This window comes from Podarcis gaigeae, assembly GCF_964106915.1.
Source record: "Podarcis gaigeae genome assembly, chromosome: 6".
Classification (NCBI taxonomy): Eukaryota; Metazoa; Chordata; class Lepidosauria; order Squamata; family Lacertidae; genus Podarcis; species Podarcis gaigeae.
In genome coordinates, this window is record NC_139682.1 from 37,709,170 (window position 1) to 37,733,448 (window position 24,279).

Here is a 24,279-nt window from a genome sequence, read left to right on the forward strand (position 1 = left end):
ATTTCCTCCCCCCCCAAAAAAAACCCCCAGATAAATATAAGCTAGACCTGTTTTCTTTTCTTTGATCCACAAAATGATGTGCCATCCATTACAATCTAAGAACAAGTGTTACGACCTTCATATGAAAAAAATGTCCTTGGTTTTTATATATTACGGTACTGGCAGATCGGTTTGGGTCTGCTGCCTAATAACATATTAGAAAAACTGCAGGAACATTGCTTGAGAGACAAAGTTAAGATGCAAAGGAAGGCAAAACCATGCCTCTTAACCTCAGCCCGTATAACCAAAGAGAAAGAGATGATGCATGTAATCAGAACTATTTGACAATATAATTCAGCTCATTCCCTGCGTCGTTCAAATCAAGCTCTTCTAGCAGTCATCATCATTGTTAAGAGAACAGAACAAGAAGAGGAAACTTAATATAGCCTTGCTAATTGCATGTTAGAAGACGACGACGAGCTATGCAGTAACACCACTGATGCCAAAGGAATACATTAGACTGACAGTAATGAAATGGCATTCAAAATCTCTCTCACTATTAATTTTCATATAAACACAAATGTTTGCAAAGTAAACATGCACCCCATGCCTAAGTTCTCCCAGAATAAAAGTATCAGGTAAAGTATAACACCAAGCAACAAAATCTGCAAAGCTGTATGTTCATGATGAAGACACACAGAGGCAAATCTAGCTTGGAAATAGCCTGGCCAAAATGCCCCCCTGTACTTTGGACAAAACAGGTGCAAGACAGAAATGGTTGTCAAGGAAAAAGAATCAGCTTACCCCTCAAGACCAAAAAGGAAGCAACTTCTCTTCTCTGACTCGGCTGCTCTGCTCTTACAGGTCTGCAGGGATTAAAGGCAGGCACTGTGCTAACAATAAAGTGAGATTAAAGGGGAGGGAAGCAGGAGGCTCCTTTCATGAGATAGTAGCTAGGCAGCTCTTAAAGGGGAGTGAATGAGCACCAGAATGCACTTTCTCTGCGAGTGCCTCTAAAACAGCAATGAAAGTGGTGTTTTACATTTCCGGAATACCTGTCATCAGCACACTCCAAGCTACATAGCAACAGTCATTAATTTATATTTCTGCATGCCAGTAGCAATTGGTTTAGCTGGTCCCTAGAATGGCACATTGTCAAAGGAAACTCATTACCTTTTAAGAGTCCCCTTATTTTTACCACCTGATTGTGAGGAACTGGTTGCTCTCAGGCAGCTGAAGTAGCACCAGATACTTAGCAGGTGGGGAAGAGCAAATACTGCTCTGCCACATTTGCTAGAGTCTGCTTTTTGCAGAGCTGCTCTGCACATAGTCAGAGGCTGCTTGAAGTGCCAAGGTGGAAGGGTTGTTTGCGTTCCAAGGTGAGATGGATCAGATTAAGAGAGGGAAAATCAGGTCCCAGCACAAAGACACCAAGATTATAAAACTGAGCCATAAGAAAGATTTTCATAACAGAAAAGGGATGTGGACACCTCTGTGAAGTCCACCCCAGTTTTACACACACACACACACACACACACACACACACACACACACACACACACACAGCAAACTTATGCAATTCAAACTAAAAGGCACTACAAACAGCTGCAAGATATAAGCTTGGAAACAGTGGCCAGATAATTGTAGCAGCAAATATCTTGGCCTGGCTGCACAAGTTGCCATTTAGTTTCCCGGCCCAATTCAAAATTCTGGTTTTGACATATAAAACCTTCAATGGCTCAGGACCACACCTCAAGGACCACCTCTCCCCATATGAACTGACATGATGGCCTTCATTGCGTGCCTCCTCCACGAGAGCTCTGCAGAATAGCAACACGAGAATGGGCAATTTCTGCAGTGGCTCCCTGTTTGTGGAATGCTCTCACCAGGGAAGCTTGCCTGGTGCCACCATCATATATCTAGAGACACCAGGCAAAAACATTCCTCTCCCCACAGGCCTTTGGCTAATCAAACCATCTATGGCCTTTTAAACAGGGGTGGGTGTGGGTGTATTGTTTTCGTTACTACATTATGCATATACACATTGTGAATTGCTCTGTGATCCTCAGATGAAGGGTGGTATAGAAATTGAATAAATAATAACAACCACCTCACAAGCATAATACTGAATTTCAAGCCCAGGGGTCGGTCCCGCAGACGCCACGGTGGGCCGGAGTGTGTGCGCGCGCATGTGCAAATGCTATTTCCGGCCCTCCTTCCCATTGGCTGCAGGAGCTTCTGCAGCAGGGGTCACCAAGCAGGTGGGGTTTTTCCCCCCATCGGCCGGTTAAATGACCCCCATGGGCCGCTTGTGGCCCATGGGCCTTAGGATGCCAACCCCTGTGCTAGTCCTTCGAAGTCTGGCATGCTAACTGCAGATGAAAAAGGGTGCCAGGAAGTGTTAGCTAGTGGTGAAGGAATTGCACTTGGAACGTGCTCAGAGGCACCATGTGGTCAGTTTTCAGCTAAGTTGTACTCAGAGTCAACCCACTGAAATTAATAAACAGGGTTAAGTTAGGTCCATAGATTTCCATAATTCTGTGGGTTAAACCACTGAGTCTAGGGCTTGCCGATCGGAAGGTTGGCGGTTTGAATCCCCACGACAGGGTGAGCTCCCGTTGCTCGGTCCCTGCTCCTGCCAACCTAGCAGTTCGAAAGCACCTCAAAGTGCAAGTAGATAAATAGGTACCGCTTTAGCAGGAAGGTAAACGGCGTTTCCGTGCACTGCTCTGGTTCGCCAGAAGCAGCTTAGTCATGCTGGCCACATGACCCGGAAGCTGTATGCCGGCTCCCTTGGCCAATAAAGCGAGATGAGCGCCGCAACCCCAGAGTCAACCACGACTGGACCTAACGGTCAGGGGTCCCTTTACCTTTACCTTTACTCTGATTAGAACTTGGTTGAATACCTCCTTTGTTATTGCTCCACATGTGTCAGACCTACGTATATCCTAGTACCGGTATTTAAAATCCTGCATTACTGCAAGACAGTGATAACACGAACAGGGAGCATGTTTTCTTTCTTTCTCGGCACAAGCCACTATGCTAAAGAGCTTCATGAAAAGAACTTGCTTGTGCATCTCACTTCATCTTCATGATGCCTATGGGGTTTTGCCATAAATGTGACTTTTTAAAAAAGACACAGCTGACTGGATTCCACTTAAACACAAGTGGAATTGCCCACATAAATTTCACTTCGCCGCTTAATACATTATACCTATGTCTCAGAGCTATAATCAAGATAGATAGTTTTTGGAATTTAAATTATATGATGTGTCCGCCTCCCGCTTAGCTTTCTCAATGTATGGAGAAATGTTGCCCTCTAGAGGAAGATACAGAGTAGACTTCATGGAGTCTATGCCTGCACACCACTTCTCTGATAAGGATTCTACCTAAGGTTAGAATAATAGAGTCATAAGAGTTGGAAGGGACCCCCAATGCCATCTAGTCCAAGCCCCAGCAATGCAGGAAATCTCAACACAGTCTCCCATCCAGTTTCAATCTATACTGGATCCTACTTAGCTTTGCAAATGAGCTAGTGGTCTTATTGCTGCACTGCTAGGTTGAGTCAAAGTTTCTCAGAGAAGAATTTTATCTTAAAATTAAAATAATAATTGCTCCTTCAAGCACATCCTGAACTGTTAGAGAATTTCAAACTGGAAAGTAATTGACAAAATGGTCTACCCTGCTTCACCATCCAAGCATTTTTGAGTGCAACTGTCAGATTTCAGTTTCAATTTCATCATCATCATCTTCTTTATCATCATTCTTAAATTATAACTCACCCCCCCTTTAATGGGACTCCAGTTACCTTACAAAAATTAAAGCAAACATGGATAAAACTCAGAAAGCAAAATAGAAAAAGAAAAAAAGATAATAGTTTTAAAATAACAAAACTATAATGGAATTAAAATAATGCAAAACCCTCAAAACATATTAAAATATAGATAGCAAAAACAGTAAACACAGCACTATTTAAAAGCCCTTTCCTTAAAAGTAGTCAGATCCCAAAGGCCTCTTGGAATCAAGTTGTTATCTGCTGCCAGGAGGTCAGTTAAGCACCGCCATTTCATCCTGCCAGTTGCTCCTAATTTCTGTTCTATTTGTATTTAACTTTTCCTGCTTCAGTCTAGGTTGCCTCCCAAGTATACAGCATTAAGGGGAAACAATGATGTATTAATCTTTACCAGGTTTTGCTGATTGTAGCTTCTGGAGGGTGCTCTCAATCAGGGAAATGTCCATTTATCGATATAGGTTTTATAGGGCGTTTGAATATCTGGGGTGGTAAGACTGTGTCCCAAACCCCTGGCCTACCTGGCAGCAAGTCAGTATGTCAGGTTCAAAGTTCAAAGTCTAGGGGTCAATCCACACAAGCAAAGTGCAAAGGTCAGGAAACACACTCCAGGGTCAATCCAAGTAAGCCACATCTGAAGTCCAGCAGTCAGGATACAGTCTACAGTCAAACCCAAAGCAAAGTAATGTAAAAGTCGAGGAGCATCCTAGTCAAGGTGCTTCAACATGGGTAGTTGAGCAGACCCAGACCTCACTCTGCTCCCTTTGTGTACTTTGCATGCTGATTGCAGCATCTGGGCTTGATGAGGCAGGTGACCCTCACCTGCTCCAAGCCTACTCCACCTGAGGAATCACACCCCTCCTCCCAGAGCTAGTGAGTCACACCTGGGCTGGGCTGTGGACCCTTGCTTGCCTCAGCTTTCTAGAGGGCCTGCATCCCCCTAAGTCTGGCACTGCTGTTGGCATGGACAATTTACTGCTTTGTATGTGCGTAACGCAAGATGCAACCTAGGTGAAGGATATTTCATCCTCCAAACCCTGTTTCTAGATTAATTAGACTAGAGCTCAACCTCCTGTGGATGGGTTTAATTTTAGTGTTCTAAATGTGTTGAATTTTGTAGTTGTGATTACTTAGGAATGTTGGAAGCTGGCTTACAGGAAACAGGTCAGAACATTTATTTTGTTGTGGTCCATCTAGCCCAGTATTGTCTAAGGCAGTGATGGCAAAACTTGGCCCTCCAGCTGTTTTAGGACTACAACTCCCATCATCCCTAGCCAACAGGACCAGTGGTCAGGGATTATGGGAATTGTAGTCCCAAAAATTGTTGTCCCGAAACAGCTGGAGGGCCAAGTTTTGTGCATGCTCCCCTTTTGTGGTTTCCGGCAACTGCTATTCAGAAGCATTACTGCTTCCAACTGTGGGGACAGAGCATGGCCAGTGTGGTGTAGTGGTTAAGAGCGATGGACTCGTAATCTGGGGAACCGGGTTCGCGTCTCCGCTCCTCCACATGCAGCTGCTGGGTGACCTTGGGCTAGTCACATTTCTTTGAAGTCTCTCAGCCCCACTCACCTCACAGAGTGTTTGTTGTGAGGGAGGAAGGGAAAGGAGAATGTTAGCCACTTTGAGACTCCTGAAGGGGAGTGAAAGGCGGGATATCAAATCCAAACTCCTCCTCTTCTTTACCTGGATTACTTTATCCAGGGCCAGCCAATCCATGAGGCAAGGTGGGGTGACCTTGGGTGGCAGGATCCACAGGGGCCACAGATCCCAGATCTTTAGTCTCCCCTTGTTTGCGATTTAGATCTTCACTCACTCTTTCTCCCCTAGCAGGGGGTGCCATTTTGTGGTTTTGCCCGGGTGCCAAAATAAGGCCCTGGCCTTATCCTCCATGAATTTGTCCAATCCTTTTTTAAAAAAAACATTCAATGTTGGTGGCCAGCACTGCTTCCTGTGGCAGTGAGTTCCATAGTTTATGGCCTGAGTGAAGAAGTCTCTTCTTCTAGCTGTCCTGAATCTTCCAACATTGAGATTCACTGGATGTTTTAGTGTTTAGGGAGAAAAACTTTGCTCTCTACTTTCTTCATGCCATGCATAATTTTATGAACTTGTGACCTCAACTACTTTGACTGGTATTGGTTCTCTGCAAAAGACCCTTTGTATCACTGGCTGTCTGATCATACCCACCAACCCAGCTATACTGGGGTGGGGGTTGAACCTAGAATTTCCTGAATGCAAATTCTGTCCACTGCCACTGATCTACCCTCATTCCCAGAGTTTGCAAACTTCTGGTTCAGCTCTACATCTACGCAGTCTCTTTATTCTCCACTCCCACCTAATAGAAATCTCCTGACTGTACCCATTTCACATGATAATAATTGCTAATAGAACTGAAGGGTTTATTAATCCAATTACTACACCCACATTTAAACACTGGCTTCCTGACAACACAGGGAGCGCTAAAAATGTGATTTTCTGGGTTTTATTTTTTATTACTCTCATTCATCAACCATATTGAAAAAGACTTTTGCAAAGTGTGATGGTGTAATTTTTTAAAAGCCCCACAGTTGATTAGTTTTCCAATCCTGAGAATACTGAATTGTTTTTAATTAGGCTGATAATTAGCTGAAAACCTCCTCATAACTTCGTATTTATGATGACTATGATAATTGGCTCATAAAGAAAGCTCACGGGGATTTGAAGTTTCCTGAAAACCAATATGAATTTGTTGTAATGAAAATATAAAAGGGCCACGAGCTGTTAGCAAAAAAGGGGTATTGTTGGTAATAGCTAAATACTGCTCCACCACCATTGAGCAGTTTAGTTAGATAATTTTGGACTCTGGATTTAATGATCTCAGACCAGGTGTGGGGATCTTTATCTTTCCTGACCTTTGACATGTGGGCAGGGCTACCCACTCTTTGCCAGAGCTGTAGTGTATGGGGGTGCCAGAGATCTTTTGGTCAAAGGTTTGTGACGTCAATGGTATATGCCTTGGTTTCCTCCTTTAATATGGACACAATAATGTTGTAGCTTTGAGCACCACAGTGTTTCAAGTGGCTTAAAACTCCACAGTTACAGGGCACTGTTGGCTACAAGGGGTTGTGGCTTGAAAAATAAGTGGATTCCGATTCCACAAAAACAGGAGATTTTATTTGTAATATAACAACATAATGCATGTTATGCTTATTCCAAATGACATCTTTGACCATTGGTTTCTATGGCAACCATTCACTTGTACTTGGCCAATTCTTTAGTTCTACCAAGACCCATTCTCCTGACACATGGGAATCTGCAAGGCTATCTTCAACACAACAACTGTTTTGATCGTGTTTTGCAGCCCTCCTATTTTTGGATCTTACAGCTATAAAGTAACAGGACTGGTTGGTAGATGCAGTTTTTTTAAAAAAGGGGCTTCTAAATGCAAGTGTGGGAAGCGGGTGGCACTGTGTGTTAAACCACAGAGTCTAGGACTTGCCGATCAGATGGTTGGCGGTTTGAATCCCCACGAGGGATGAGCTCCCGTTGCTCAGTCCCTGCTCCTGCCAACCTAGCAGTTCAAAAGCACCTCAAAGTGCAAGTAGATAAATAGGTACCGCTCCAGCGGAAGGTAAATGGCATTTCCGTGCGCTGCTCTGGTTCGCCAGAAGCGGCTTAGTCATGCTGGCCACATGACCCAGAAACTGTACGCCGGCTCCCTCGGCCAATAAAGCGAGATGAGCGCCGCAACCCCAGAGTCGGCCATGACTGGACCTAATGGTCAGGGGTCCCTTTACCTTTACTAAATGCAAGTGTAATGAACAGTGCAAAAACAACAAATAGTTCTTGCCATGTGTGTATGTGTGAGGAAGAACTTGTAGATAGGCTCAGTCTAGTCACCATTCTTTCAGCTACAGCTGCTGCCCCCCTCCCATCTGCAGTATGAGTACAGTAATAATATTGAACAATAAATCCAAAGTAGTAAATTTATGTCCTAAATTCCTGGTCCTCCTGCTAATGCGACATCTGCATCTGCTTTTCCTTGTCAGGGTTCCCCCCCCCATCATTGTAACATGGCAAATATGGAAACAAAGTTGTTTAAACAAACTCTTCCTCCTCCTCCTCCTCCTCCTTCTTCTACCACCCATCTGACTTGGTTGCCCAGCCACTCTGGGCTGCTCCCAACAGAATATTTAAAACATGATAAAACATCAAACATTGAAAACTTCCCTAAACAGGGCTGATTTCAGATGTCTTCTAAAAGCCAGATAGTTGTTTATTTCCTTGACATCTGATGGGAGGGCATTCCGGAAGTCAAGCATATGCCTTTTGAAAAATCTAGAGTGTGGCAAATGAAAACTCCATCTTTCTATTTTACTCCCCACTATTGACTCTGTAGGAGTTTGGCATGTGGAAAACAATAGTGGCATTTCAAATCCAGTCAAGTATATTCAGTTGCACATTATTTCTCTTGATCCCATTTCAGGCCTAAGCATACATTAGGCACACGTGAGGGCAAGACCCAAGCATCGCAGGAGACATTGTCTTCCCAGTTATTGGATGGCACGATTCTGCTTTGTCCTTCTCACAAAGCAATCTCATGCAGCATTTAGAGGTGAACTGGGCAGCAGTCTGAAAAGCAGCCCTACTGTGTGAAGCTAGCAAGAAGAGGAACGACTGCCCTCACAACAATAACAAAAGAAGGTGGGTGGCTTCGGATGCTAAAGAGAGCCTGATAATTTTCTTTCATTTGCCATTCTGAAATGGGGAGCAAATACTGATTAGTCATTTTGCTGGGTTTCTCAAGACAACTCATCAATCTCTCTCACTCCTGCCTCCTCTCTGTAACCTCTCCCACACTTAATGTATATATTATGCTTTGCTTTCTCACTTGAATGTAGGGTGGTGGGCGGTATCCTGCAGAAAACATTAGTTTTCTGATAGATGTTGTTGATTGGACTACCAGGGAGACATGAGTTTCTGGTTGTGCTGTGAGGTCGCTGCACGGATGGGGATGTGGGGGTGTAACACAAAGGACGGATAAATCACATCAGAAGAAAGTGAGTTCTTTTGAAGCTGAACATTGATTTCACTCTGGGTGGGATCAAATGACCACTTACAGCATGGTAATGACTTGAAAACTCCCTGTGTGGCAACTGTAGGCATATAAAGAGTTGGCCATCTGTAGTCAAGCATTGCCGTAAAGATTCAGAAAGCTAGGAAGGTGTGTGTGTGTGTGTGTGTGTGTGTGTGTGTGCACAGTCTTTTATAAAGGTTAGAATCTTAAGACTATTAGCTCCTCACACAGGTAGAGCTACTTCTTCAAACGTGTAGCATGGGTATGTGCAGTCACACCCCTCTCTATCCTCCATTCAGAAAAGTGGGAGGCATTATCAAAATTCTTGACAAAAACACTCAAGGAGGATAAGATGGAGGGTCAGTTAGGGGTGTGATCCATAGCTGTCAACCATCCCTTATTTGGCGGGAAAGTCCCGTATCCCAGTGCTGTGTCCCGCTGCTGTCCCTTATTGATGATGTCCCTTAAATTTCCTGGGTTTCAAAGGAAGCAGCTCCTCTCCCTCCCTCCCTGCTGGCCAGGGAGGCTCCAACTGTGTTGCTTGGCTGCGTTGCTCACCCAATAAGGAGTCTAAGAACGACTGGGGGTGGAGCTTGCATGCCTTGTGCTGATCAAATTGGCTGCGTTGCCTGGGGACTCGCCTTTGCTCAGCGCTTCCCAGTGGAGAGGTGATGGTGGTTTTCCTTGCTGCATCCCCTTTGCCGGGTTGCTGTGCTGTGGGAACCACTGCTTGAGGCTTCGTTTCGCTGCTGGCTGGGCTTTCTGCCTTTGGCTCGGAGGGGCTCAGAAGTTGAACATATCTGTGCTCGCAAAATCCCTTATTTTGGCTGCTGATCCCTTATTTTCGAGGCTGCTGGTCCCTTATTTTCAAATCTGTAAGTTGACAGCTATGGTGTGATCTGGGGACTCTGGAGGAAATGTGTGGTGTGGGAAGAGCCCCAAAGCCCAGACAAGAGAGTCTTGGAGAGTCACATTTATCATAAGCTTCCCCACCCCTTCTCTAAGTGAAGTCAATATTGCCTCCTGGCTACTTGGAGATAGCCTAAGGGATCTGTTCCCTCATCTCTGGTGGAGTTGTGATCCTCATGCCACTGTGGAGTCTGTGCATTGTGGATCATAGTGGCTTCTCTCCTCCTGGCTGTCCTCATCTGCTAGCTGTCGGAACATGCCGGGGGGGGGCAGGCACATGCAGCCCCCAGAATGAGACAGACCTCTCCGGGCATCTTCCTGATGAAGCACAGCCCAGGACATTCACAAATCAGTCCCAGTGCGTACCAGCGACACATATCTAAATACTATCAGCACACTCACTCAGCAGAGTATAGCAGAAACGAAGTGGAGCTTTGATTTGTGCATTCTAAGTATTTATTAAGCAATATATACAGGACTAGAGAGAGAGAGAAAGAAAACAGTACAAAAGTACAGTACAGCAGAAGAGATAAGACTGGCTTCTGTTCTCACACTTTCCAAGCCTGGAAAGTAAACACTGACATGTGGTGTAATAATCACACATCCAGCAATGGAGGAGTGAAATACTAACACCAGTATCTTTGCTCCTGGGTACCTTCTCTTCCTGCTGTGGTCAGGGCCCGCCTGCCCATGAAGCAGACTGAAGCAGCCACCTCAGACAGCAGCATCTTGTGAAACAGTGCTCCCATGAGCATCCTGCCTGTCTCTGCTGCCTCTGTGGTCATGCAGCTATGGGAATTGTGGCTTCCGGCGAGATCTCATGAGATCTTGGGTAACTCTCGTGAGATCTCACCAGAAGCTGTTAACACGTGACTCCGGTAGGCAAGGCTGTGACTGGGGGTGGTACCCTCCCATTTCACCTTAGGTGATGAAATGGAATGGGTTGTCCCTGGTGATGGTCATGGATTATGTAGCACCAAAGGCAGCAGCAGGATGTCAGTGGTCCTGCACACCCCCAGCCTGGCGAATATTTACATCCAATTCCGAACACACAACTCCCACCCTCCAGACATGGCCACACTATTTTCAGCCTTTTAGAAGGGATTACTTTCCATGAAAATAACTTACAGAATGGGCACGTTCAACAGTTGCGCTCACACAGGCCTTTTATAGTTATTTATTATAGTTAATTAATTAATATACCGCTTAATGCCAAGATAGACCTCTAAGCAGTTTTCATAGTATAAAAGACTCATTACACAGAGATTAAAATATAAACCTCTGTAATTAATGTACATGATAAATCCTATTAAAATATAGGCATAATTAAAATATGCAATAAAATGGTCCCGTTGAAACAACACAGCAAGAAAAACAGGAGGCTGAGATGGGAGATCAAGGGAATGTTTGTGTGACCAGGTGCATCTTCAAAAGCCAGCAGAATACCAACATGGACAATATAGTTTTGCATTTCAGCAGGGAGCGTGTTGTAAAACACCAGCACTACTAGTGAAAAAATCTATCCATCTATGTATTGCCACAAGCTAATAACTACCAGGCTGTGGCAAGACTAATGGGGTTCCACTTGTTGATCTTAACGCCCTTTCAGTTAACCTGGCCCAGAGTGGTTCTTAACGAAGAAAACAACAGATGACTTTAAGCAGTCTAATCTCTCCCACATGACAAACATGTTGTACTTTCATTGCTCCTCTCTGCCTTGAAGGAAATGCACTCCCCAGCCCCGTGTACTAGAATGACATAATCATCATTAATTTTTCCAAGGATCACAGGGTTTACAATATAAAAACACAAAAATACATACCATAGTAACAAACAAAATCATTTGCACCTCCTGCCATACGCACACAGTTTGAATGGAAATAATTGTATAATTAGCCAAATTCATGGAAGAAGAGGAATGTTTTCACCTGGTGTCAGAGGAGTCTCCTTGGGGAGAGTATTCCACAAGCGGAAGCCACCAAAGAACGGCCCGTTCTTGTGTTACTCCACCTCTTGTGGAGGAGGCACACAAAGAAGGGCCTTAGGTGTTATATATTGTTGTCATCTTAGCTGAGGTGGTAGATTAGGGTGCTTTCTCCTTCAAGAAGACTACGCTCCCTCAACAATAATTCCCACCCTTAACATACAATGTGGCCAAATGTTGCACTACAGCTGAAACGTTGGGTCCAGTACACTGGTGTTGTTGTTTCCAGTTGTTTCCTTTTTTTAAAAAAAACATTTTTTTATTGCTTTTTTAAAGATACAGAAATACAGAAAAAAGAATAAAGAGTGGTTATAAGAAAAAAAGGGTATAAATAACAAATTTCCATATTCTTTTTCCATCTAATCTATAGGACTTCCCCACATCCTCCGAACCCTGCGTTCTCTGTCTTATAAAGCATCAGCAATTTGTTAACTTATTTCAAAACTTATTGTAACTTCCATTTTATCATGTTCCCTATTTTCAATTTTACTATAGCTCAATTCTTATATGTTTTATATTAAACACAATAAAGTTATTTCATTATTTTACCTCTGAATTCTTGTGTCTTAATTTTCATTTCATTAACTTACATTTGCTGAAGCTAGAATTTCCTGAAAGGTGCATTTTTTAACATTCATACAGCTTATAGTGTTTTTTCAAATAGTCCTTAAACTTTTCCCAGTCCTCCTCAGTTGTTTCTTCTCCCACGTCTCGGATTCTGCCAGTCATTTCAGCCAGTTCCATATAGTCCATCAACTGCGATTGCCATTCCTCCAGCGTGGGTAAATCTTGTGTCTTCCAGTATTTTGCAATCAGGATCCTTGCTGCTGTGGTAGCATACATGAAAAAGGTTCTGTCCTTCTTAAGCACTCTCTGGTCCACCATGCCCAGAAGGAAGGCCTCTGGTTTTTTAGGTAAGGTAAATCTCAATACCTTTTTTAGTTCATTATGGATCATTTCCCAGAAGGCCTTCACTTTCGGGCAGGTCCACCAGAGATGAAAGAATGTCCCTTCCGCCTCTCCACATTTCCAACATTTATTGTCAGACAGATGATATATCTTGGCTAACTTGACTGGGGTCATGTACCACCGGTATACCATTTTCATAATATTTTCCTTCAAGGCAGTGCATGCCGTGAATTTCAAACCGGTGTTCCATAACCTTTCCCAGTCTGCAAACATAATGTTATGCCCCACATCCTGAGCCCATTTTATCATAGCGGATTTGACTATCTCATCCTGTGTATTCCACTTAAGCAGCAAGTTATACATTCTCGAAAGTAGCTTACTTTTTGGCTCTAACAATTCAGTCTCTAGTTTCGATTTTTCCACCTGGAATCCAACTTTTTTATCTATTTTAAATACCTCTTGAATTTGCGCATAGTGCAGCCAATCTCGTACCTTAGTTTTCAATTTCTCCAAGCTTAGCAGCCTCCAATTGTCTCCAGTTTTTTCAATTATTTCCCAATATTTAGGCCAATGGGCCTCCATGTTGGGTCTCTTACGTGCCTTGGCCTCCACCGGTGAGAGCCACCTCGGAGTTTTACTCTCCAATAAGTCTTTGTATTTTATCCAGACCCTCCAAATTGCTCTTCTGACAATATGATTTTTAAACAATTTGTGCACTTTAACCTTGTCATACCACAAATATGCATGCCACCCAAACGCATTGTCAAACCCTTCCAGATCCAGGACATCAGTGTTCTCCAATAAAATCCAATGTTTCAACCAGCAGAAGGCTGCAGATTCATAATATAGCCTCAAGTCTGGCAGGGCAAATCCCCCTCTTTCTTTCGCATCAGTTAATATTTTAAACTTTATTCGGGGCTTTTTGCCCTGCCAAACAAAGTTAGAAATATCCTTCTGCCACTTTCCAAAACATTCCACCTTGTCCACGATCTGTAGGGCCTGAAACAAGAATAACATTTTCGGCAATACATTCATCTTTACAGCAGCTATTCGGCCTAACAAGGAAAGTTTCAATCTTGACCATATTTCCAAGTCTCTTTTGATTTCTGACCAACATTTCTCATAATTATCTTTAAACAAATTCAGACTTTTGGAGGTCAAGTACACCCCTAGGTATTTTACCTTTTTAACCACATTCAGCTCCGTTTCTTTGGAGAACTCATCTGTTTCTGTAACTGTCAAATTTTTTGCTAAAACCTTGGTTTTTTGCTTATTTAACTTAAACCCCGCCACCCGACCAAAATCAGAAATTAATTCTAACACTCTTTTAGTGCTGGAGACTGGTTCCTGAAGTGTTAATACCAAGTCATCTGCAAATGCTTTCAATTTGTATTGTTTCACTCCGACCTCAATTCCCTGGACCAACCGGTCCTTTCTAATCATATTTAGCAACACCTCCAGAACTGAAATGAACAATAGGGGGGATAGAGGGCACCCCTGGCGTGTCCCTTTTTCAATTTTAAACTCCTCTGTCACCACATTGTTTACTATCAATTTAGCTTTTTGTTCTGTATAGATTGCTTCTATACCATTTTCGAACCCCCGCCCCACTCCCATCCCTTCCAAATTTTTCTTCATAAACATCCAAGAAATATTATCAAAGGCCTTCTCTGCGTCAACAAAAATCAAAACCGCTCTGGTGTTCAGATTTGTTTGTAGAAGTTCCAAAATGTCAATAATGTTTCTTGTGTTATCAAACAAATGCCTACCAGGGAGAAAGCCAGCCTGGTCCTTGTGAATCACTTCATTTAGTACTTTTTTAAGTCTATTTGCCAAAATATCTGCAAAAATTTTATAATCCACATTTAGGAGTGAAATGGGGCGGTAGTTCTTAAGTTGGGTCTTTTCAGTCTCTGATTTAGGTATCAATGTGATGAAAGCTTCTTTCCACGTTTCCGGTGCCTTCCTTCCCTCCATTATCTGGTTACAAACCTCCATCAAAGGTTGTATCAAATAGTCCTTTAAAACTTTATAGTATTTGGAGGTTAGGCCGTCCGGGCCTGGGGACTTGCCAAGTTGAAGATTTTGAATGGCACTTTCAATTTCTTGCTGTGTAATGTTACAGTTCAGGTTTGTTCTCATTTCCAGGGGTATTTTTTGTAATCCATTAGTTTTAAGAAATTGATCCACCTCTGAGGCTTTTTGCGGCCCTTGTGTATAAAGTTATTTGAAGTACCTCTGGAAGTACTTTCTAATTTCCTCGGGTTTCTGGACCATTCTCCCTTCGATCTCTAGATTTGTAACCGTATTAAGCTTTTGTCTCTTTTTCAACTGCCAAGCTAGCAGTTTCCCACACTTATTCGCCGATTCGAAGGATCTTTGTTTCATTTGTTTAATTTTCCATTCTACCTCTTGATTTATCAGTTTTGAATATTGCGCCTGGAAAAATTTCACTTCTCTTAACACGTCCTTCGACTTAGGCCTAGATCTTAATTTTTTCTCTCCTTCTCTTATTTTCTCCAATATCTTCTCCTTCTTTTCATTCCAGAGCCTTTTCTTAATCGTGTTTTGTTGTATTAGAAACCCTCTCATGACTGCCTTACTTGCGTCCCAGATTGTTCTTTTTTCCACAATAGTATTCAAATTTATCTCAAAATAGTCCTTTAAAGTTTTTTGGGCCTTCTTCACAATCTCCTGATCTCTTAATAAAGTGTCATTCATTTTCCATCTAAAAGAACCGGTTGTGTTAAGTCTCAATTCCACTTTCAAAGCACTATGGTCGGAGCAGGTTTTTGGGCAGATTTCCACTTTTCTAGTCTTAGGTGCCAGTCCTCTAGTTGTCCAGATTTGGTCGATTCGTGTCCATGTCAGATGAGCTTCAGAAAAGAAAGTCCCTTCTTTCCCTAGAGGGTTCTTAACCCTCCAAATGTCAACTAAGTCCATATTGTCTGTCATTTCAAAAAAAGTTTTGGGTAGTCTGCCGTCTTTCGATATGTTGGCACTTTGTGACTTATCCATATTTACAGAGACAACCCCATTCATATCACCCAGCATAATGATGTTACTATAGTCCAAATAATCCAGCATAGTCTCATGCAGCTTCCTGAAGAATTCCGACTTTCCCTCATTTGGAGCATATAGTCCTAATATCAAAATTTTTTCTCCTTGTGTCTGTATTTCAATCGCCAAAATTCGGCCATATTCATCTTTGAATAAAAATTTCGGTGACAGGCTCTCCTTTGCGTAAATCACCACTCCTCTCTTCTTAACTTTGTCCGAAGAAATAAATTCTTGGCCTAGTCTTTTGTTAATTAACACTTTTCTATGGAGCCTTGTCACATGTGTTTCCTGTAGGCAGATAACGTCCAGTTGTTCCTTTTTCAAAATGTGAAAAACTTTCCTTCTTTTTTCCGGGGAGTTTCCGCCATTTATATTCCAACTAAGGAGCTGCAGAGACATCCTGAATCAATTGACGGGTTCTACAATGGGGTGTCTAAGCTTCCGCCCGATCCCGGGGGAGGTAATGCTGGTCCTGATCCTGGTGGTATAACTCTTGGAGATGGTCCCGGTGGTGGTGGAGGCCAAGAAGCTGCAGCTCCTTTTTGCAGGTCCTCCTCGTGGTCGTGTAGGAACTTCTGCTGGTCTTCAGGTGATTTAATCTTTATTTTCCTTCCTTTGTAAGTAAATGAAAGTCCTTGTGGAAACTCCCACCTGTAAGGAATTCCGTTGTGTCTCAACAATTTGGTCAAATCTATATAGGTAGTCCTAAGTTCCAAGAGATATTTGGGTATATCTCTGTAAATTTCGGCCCTTTTGCCTTCTATCTCCAAAGATTTCTTAAAATGTAGGCCTAATATCTTATCCCTTTCTTCTCTTGATCTCAGAGCAACCAAACAGTCTCTGGGCTTGTCTTTCTTTACTGATTTTCCCAGTCTAAAGGCTGTCACAATTTTAAAGTCCTTTTAAAGTCCTTTTCTTCCTCAATTCCCCAGAATTTGGAGAACAGAAGTGTCAGAAATCCCTCTAAGTTATTTTGTTCCAATTCCGGGATAGCCCTTATCCTGAGATTACTATCTTTACTTTTCAATTCAACCAATGCCAGGTAGGCTTGTTGTTCCCCTACCTGCCTTCTCAGAGGTCTTACCTCTCCTTTAATTTCATCCACCTTTAAGTTCGCCTGTTCTGCTTTTTGGTTGGCTTCCACAGCTAATTTGTAGTTTTCTGCCGTAGCTCCTTGCAATTTCTCAATTGCCTGAGTGTGCTGCGAAACCTGTTCAGTTAATTTGCCAATAGAGGATGTAGCTTGGTCAATCTTTGATGTTTGATTGTCCACTTTTTGGTTTAAAACTGCCAATTGTTCCAAAATTTGTTTTAAAACTGTTTCAGATCCTCCAGTTGCCATATCTTCTGCAGCAGGCTGCACTAGTTCCACCTCCTGTGCTGTCAGCACAGTTGGGACAGATGATCTGCGGTGATGAGTTAAAGTTATTTGCAAAAGTTGCCCAGATTTTTTCTCTTTTTCTTTATCTTTAGCTTTAGCTGCTCTTGTTCTCCCTGTGCCGCTCATTCCACACCTGCCTCTGTTCAAGGTCAAATGGTCTTTTGTCCCATGGGAAAAACAAGTCCCAAATATAAACAAAAAGAACCACAAAAAGTTTCAATAAAGCTCAATTCCCATGCCACTATATTTCCACAGACCTATAGGGGGAGTATTTCAAAGTTTCAAAAAAGAAAGGAACTATTTTCCGCCATTGAAGTTCCTCAATTCCCCATATTGAGTTTTGTAATTCCCAAACACAAAAGGAAGGTTTCCAGAACTTCTAATCTCTTAAAATCCAGCCATAAAGTTTCCAGTTGTTTCCAACTGAGCAGGGACTTTAAGTTCCTGCAAATGATGCCCATTGGTGGTGCTAAATGTATCAATTAGTTTACCATTGATAGCACCGCAGAGAAGCCAGCGCCACTACTGTCTGAAAAGCAACTTGTATCCTGCCTATAAAACAAACCTTACTGCAGCATCTAAAACTATGCAGGTAGGAAGGCATAGCCCGGGCACCACAATTTTGGATATGCGAAGCAAACACAAAATGTTGTGAAGACAGTTGCAAACCTTTTCCTAAGGCTTGGGTCCGGAGTTCCTATGAAATTCTCCCCTGCAGAACTTTACAGCCTCAAAGGGTTGAAGACCCATCAAAACAGTGTGAGAACTGGCACGGTGAGCTGCAGAAAGAGGAAGAAAAACCAAAAAAATCACTTTCCTGTTTTCTACCGACAGGAGCAAAATGGAAGTAACTGGGAATGGAAGGAGCCTTTCCATTTAAGGAAGGGACATTTATGATCCAAGCCATAAAATATTACTGGATATTTAAAAATATATAGCCATTAAATTGTATAAATCAAAACCACAAATAAACAAGTTTGTGTGTGCACGCGCACGTGTGCGCGCACACACACACACACACACACACAGAGAGAGAGAGAGAGAGAGAGAGAGAGAGAGAGAGAAGGCCACCAATAGTACATGCTCCTTACCACAGAACCACAGGATGTGTTGATGTAGCCACTTCTTTGAGGCTATAGCATGGGTGGGCAACACTGAGGCCTGGTTTGCTGAATGGGCCACTCCAAGCTTATCTGGCCCTCAAAACTCTCCTTGGACCACATTCCCTTTCCAGTTTGCTTTGTACTCTTGACAAGTGCTTGTGTCTTTTTAAAGTGTGTTAATGTTTCTCGCTTGCCTGGAAGGGCAATGGTCAGAGGTGTGTATATATGCAGAAAGCTCTGCCCTGGCATGCCACTCTGCCAAGTTTTGCCTCTGGTCCTGCCCATGAAATAATGTGGCCCTCAGGTTGAAAAAGGGGGAGACGCAGCAAAGGATTAGTTTGGTTTGTGCTTTGGTCTCTCTAAGGTGTCTGTGGACTTGCCCCATTATGCCACCCGGTGAGGTTTCAAACAGGTGAATCACATTGTTATCATCTTATGCGCACAGATAGGAACAGAATGAATTATATCAGCTTATGTTGGCTTCCCTTGGATTTTCGATATACACCTGTGTGTGCCTAACTTTTAAAAAATAACACAATTTACCAGCAGAGGGCAGTGGACTATAAGCAATAAAGTGATGGGGACCAAAAAAAAAAAAAAGCCTGTATTTTACAGAACCAAACTAGATATTTCGAAGCAGTGCTTATAAGAATTTTAGGGTGCTGGTAGTATGATTTTGATTTTTTGACTGGATTATATTTTTTTGAGTGAACTGCATTTAAGCATCTTGTAGAGGTGTATTTTTTAAAATTTTTAAATTTGTTTTCTGATATTAGAGGCTTTTTCCCACTGGCAAAATTTACTTAGAAGAGAATGCTAAACTTGGTTTGCAATCACTGGAGGTGCAATTCTCAGCAGGCATAGTGGAACAGTTTGTTAGATTCCAGCTCACAAAATACTCTGTGAATTTAAGAGCACAGGAAAAGGAAGAGCCATAGGTACATGGCAGAATACATGTAAAAAGTCCTTGGTATCTCAAGATAGGACTGGTACAGACCCCTGCTTGAAATCCTGAAGAGTTGCTGTGAATTGATCCTATTATGCACATTTTTTCCCTATGTGAGTTTGCCTATTATTCCATTTTTTAAAATGTGCAATTTACTCTAGTATATACATTTTTGTGCAGATTAGTTGGCTGGAGAACTGCATTTTGAAATTCAGAGAAGTTCTGCAACTTTTTATATCAGAAATGTTCTAGGGATGGTGGGTTGTCATGCATTTGTTGCATTTCAATGCACGAGTGGCCCTCCTGGCAGCAAAAATGTGATAACATTGGGGAAACATTGCAGAACAACGAATAAAGCTAAATTATTTGTGGGTTGTCCAGTATAAATCCAGCACATGGCAGAAATTACCTTTCCCAAAATGGGATGAAGGGGGAAAATATTATCTGAGGAGCTGCAGTAAATCAGGAAGTTGTCCCTAGCACTTGGGCACCAATGGTTACTTTAGGTTTCTCCAGATAACCTGTTTATTGTCATTCATTGTTTCCCAAAGATTACATAGCGGTAATGTCTGCTAATAATTGAGTATTTCTTTGTGTGGAGGTCATTTGTCTTCCTGTCAATTAGTCATTATCCCACACTTTTCTCACTCCCCATCACTTTCTTCATTGTAAAAAAAGAAGAAGTCTGTGTTTTTGTTAAAGTGGATTTGTTGCACCAGAGGGTTTTAATCTACTTTAATAATGCAAACCTAAATTTCCGGCCTAAGATCGGATTCCTCCTGCAGTGGTTCCTTAAGAATTCCTGGGAGGAATGCCAGCTCTTTGATAAGGTATATCTTCTCAACAAACAGCCAGATAAAAGGCAATGATGGGAGACCAAGGGAAGGCTGAGTCCTCATAGATTTCCTCGAGTCCCATATGGTATGAAATTACTTTTGCAATGAAGGGAGATAAGTATGCTTGGCAGCTGTCCTGGAGCCATAACCAACTGAGTATAAAAATAACAAAGATGGAGAAGAATTAGGGAACATTGGGAAGGAGGTGGGAAGGGGAACCAAACTATCTAGGAGTGGAACAATCCAGGCTGATCTGATGCTAGGCTGATGCAGACCAGGAATGAACAGACTAGAATCAAACACTAAGGTTTAGAAGTGGATAACTCTTGAGGGTTTACCATGAGTTTGAGGCTGCTTGAGTCCAACATTTCTGGGCATTGTTCACGTGATCTTTCCCTCATCCAGAACCCATCTATTTCCCTGTAAATTCAGATTTCCCCAACCCTGGAAGAATATGAAGAGCAAAGCAAAATTCAAACCCAATTCACTGCTACCCAGCTGCCAGTCTCTGTTGTCTGAATTTCTTCAGTTAAGGTGCCACTAGGCAATCGTAAGGAAGGGGTGGGAGTGTAATCCAGAGTTTGTGTTTGTTTACAGAGTGGAAGGGAAAGGAGGACCTTCTCTATCCTTGCCCACTTTCAGCCACTTACTGAAGACTGCTGAAGGGACTCATATAATAATATTACCAGGGGGTGGGGGAAAGCATGGCTTTGTTTTTGATAGAGGAAGGCAGTTTGTGGGGCCATCTTAATATTTGCATTGGACCCCAGAATGCCCACAGGAAGCAGTGGTTTTCTTAGGACATAAAGGGGCAACATCCAATTGGCTGTTTGTTTTTGCAAAACTATGGACTGAACCGTGGATTGAACTTGGTATCCTGCCCTTGGGTAAGCCTGCCCACACAGGTTAGGTCACCTGAGGGAGGCATTTCCGAGAGAGGAAGACATATCTGGAGTTCAAGTAGGATATAAATTTACTCACCTTAGGTAATTGGTGCAAAGGTGTGTGTGGTCCTAATCTTGATTGGGAGCAGTGGATGTTCAAGTCCCTATAATGTGTTTACTAACACCCTCCCGTCAGATGTCAAGGAGACAAGTACCTATACAACCTTTAGAAGGCATCTGAAGCTAGACCTGTTTAGGGAAGTTTTTAATGTTTAATGTTTTATTATATTTTTGTATATTCTGGAAGCCGCCCAGAGTGGCTGGGTGTCAAGGCTCTGTCCAGGCTTCAGGAAGGCTATTCCTCCCCCAGTTACAGCAAGAGCAGAGAAAACAAGGTAGATTCCTTTTTAATGAGCTTTATTCAATCTTAACAGTGAGAGACAAAAGAACACAACAAGCCTTAACAACGGCGTTGCTCCAAACTGGGGCTCCACCTCCCTTCCTTCCTAGCAACAGCACTTTCCCTTACGGTGGCCGCCAATGATCAGTTGCCATTGATTACGTTGTTCCTGCACCCTTAACGAACGCCGAGTTCTGGGGGAAGGGGGATCTGAAATACTTTCCAGTGACAACACTAGTGGGGTTTCAAGAAGCACTGTAAAAGTTTAAGAGGTATTGTCAAAAAGAAATAGAAAAGGGAGGGAAGACAAATGGCAATACAATGAAGGGAATGCGTATTGAAGAGTAATTACGGATGATTACCAGAGAAACTTAAGGAAGTCCAAAAAGAGTAATTTGTTAAAATTTGGATAAAATTGAACAATTGTGTTAGAAAATTAATAAAAAATTATATGAAGAAAAAAAAAGAAAAAAAAGAAATACTTTCCAGTGACAACGTGTCAACTGGTTCCCCTTCCACATTTTCCTCCCCGCCCCTTCTTCTAACACTTGTCAACTCTTCTGTTCACCTGTCTCTGAGTTATGACTTCCTTCACTCTCCTCAAAGCCCTGATGTAATTCAATACTGCAATCTTCTCCTTCTGCAGCGTCAGGAGGAAGGGGGGTTGATCTCCACCATTCTTCCCCCTCCCCCTCGTCCTCTTCAGTCCAGTCCCTGACACTGGGGCAACCCAGTTAGATGGGTGGGGTATTATTATTATTATTATTATTATTATTATTATTATTATTATTATTACCACCAGTGTTTGGCAGGGCCTCTTCCCTCAGGCATGGAACATCTTCCAGCAGGACTCTTGAATAAATTGGATTAGGATGTGCTTGGATGTCTTAATTAGGTTAAACCCCTTGCAGAGAGGAAAGCATTTGCAATTTCTGGAGGTCTCACACTACTTCTCACAACTAGTGAGAGTCAATCCTATTGATTAAGCTAAATAGAGGGTGGCGCTGTGGGTTAAACCACAGAACCTAGGGCTTGCTGATCAGAAGGTCGGCGATTTGAATCACCTCGACGGGGTGAGCTCCCGTTGCTCAGTCCCTGCTCCTGCCAACCTGGCAGTTTGAAAGCACGAAGTGCAAGTAGATAAATAGGTACCGCTCCAGTGGGAAGGTAAACAGTGTTTCTGTGCACTGCTCTGGTTTGCCAGAAGCGGCTTAGTCATGCTGGCCACATGAAGCTGTACGCCGGCTCCCTCGGCCAGAAAAGCGAGATGAGCGCGACAACCCCAGAGTCGTGGACCTAATGGTCAGGGGTCCCTTTACCTTTACCTAAGAACACATTACAACTTTCTTGTCTTGTATGCCCAGGTTTTTGTCTTGCATACTTCCCCAGACAACTTAGAGACAACATTGACTCTAAGGCACTCAGTGCATACTTGCATAGACAGCAAGGCTGTGTTCCTCTGCAGCAGACAAGATGAAATAGAAGGGTAACTATTGTCTGATAGGAATGGCCAAACAAACTCAGATGCTCCAGTGCTTAGCTAAGTGTATTGGAAATCCAGGGCAAAATTTAGAATGATGCTATTCATCTTCTTATTCTAGCTTATCTCTTGGCCAAGTTCACCACCGGAGATGATGATAACAACTGCCTGGAAGTGATGTGTAGATTACTGACTCACAGTACTGCAAAGCTACTGTGAAGTGCTTAAAGTAGGCAGAGAAGGCAAAAAAGCAGTTTGATGTGAAAGTCCTACTGCTGCTGTTATATATATAAAAAGCAGTAAGACACAGCTGTTGGACTGAACAGAAAGGGGCAAGGGAAGTTGCTTGTAAATGTAGCAGAAGATGAATGTGAAGAATTGCAGTTACATGGACTTCAGCGTTGGGGGTGAGGATGGACAAGGAGTGGGTCAGGACTGGGGAAAATGAGAGCCTCCAGGTGTTGGATTCCAAGGCCCATCAGTGCTGGCCAAGATGGTCATTGGTTAGGGATAATGGGACTCCAACAACATCTGGCAGGCCTTACCAAAATGCAATTTATTGGAATATACAACAAATAGTATTGTGGCTCTACAAAGGCTGTGTGTGTGTGTGTGTGTGTGTGTGTTAGAGAGTGCTTCATCAGATGCATGGCAAAATAGGTTCTAGTAGATAAAATTTAAGGCATCACAAAAAACTTTACTTTTTTTTGCTATAAATAAAGCACTCCCCAGGATTGGTTTTGTTAGATAATGTTGACAAACTTTGGGAAAAGGAAAAAAAACAAAAAAAACCCACACAATAATTATTGTGTAATAGAATTCTAGAATTGACCCAGGAGCTATCCAGCTCCATTTCTGCCCCCAAACATGGCATGATCCTATGCTGTCGTTTGGGGCTTCATCCCTAAACAGTAGGAATTTCAGGGTCAAACGTCAGCCGCAATGGCACCATGCATTCAAAGGACTGTGGTATCACTTTGAACAACCCTGGCTTTCTCCAAAGCATTCTGGGAGCTTGAGGTTATTATGGCTGCTGAGAGTTGTTAGGAGACCCCTATTCCCCTCATGGAGATATGGTTCCCAGAATTCCCTGTGAAGAGGGCTTGGTAGAGAAACAGGCAAGTACAGAACAGTCCAAACCCCCCTAACATCTCTCTCTGACAACTGGTATCAAACTTCTGCTAATCATCTCTCCATGCATACCCTCTTCCAGGGAAATGCTAGTTTCGGTGCCCTACCCTGCAAGACAGTGTGATTCCAACTGCCCAGTTTGTGATTTTATTATTTTCAATGACAGTGTATTTTGTTATTAATTCTGATTTCTTTTGGGTAACCTGTCCTCAGCTTAAAAAGTAGAAATAATAATAATATCAAAGCCTAACTGAATTGTTGCAGACTGTTCATTTGTATTCTGTTCCCATTTAATGCTAACTCTTTGTTGTTGTTGTTGCTTTTACTTTCTCTTAACACCCCATAAACAAATCAGAACAAATGCTCAGTAAAGGGCAGGCAGAGTCTAACCACTGCATAAGTTTTGTGCAAGCAAAACACTCTCAAGCAGCCAG

The 24,279-nt window shown here is 42.7% G+C and overlaps 1 protein-coding gene across 1 annotated transcript in view; it reads right to left on the reverse strand.

The window, feature by feature from the left end:
- CAMK1G (calcium/calmodulin dependent protein kinase IG) overlaps nucleotides 1–1,094 on the reverse strand; it is a 46,116-nt gene extending 45,022 nt beyond the window's left edge. The window contains exon 1 of the mRNA XM_083745570.1: nucleotides 784–1,094. The gene's annotated coding sequence lies outside the window, so the exon portion shown is untranslated. The remainder of the gene's footprint in view (nucleotides 1–783) is intronic.
- Nucleotides 1,095–24,279: the final 23,185 nt, after the last annotated feature.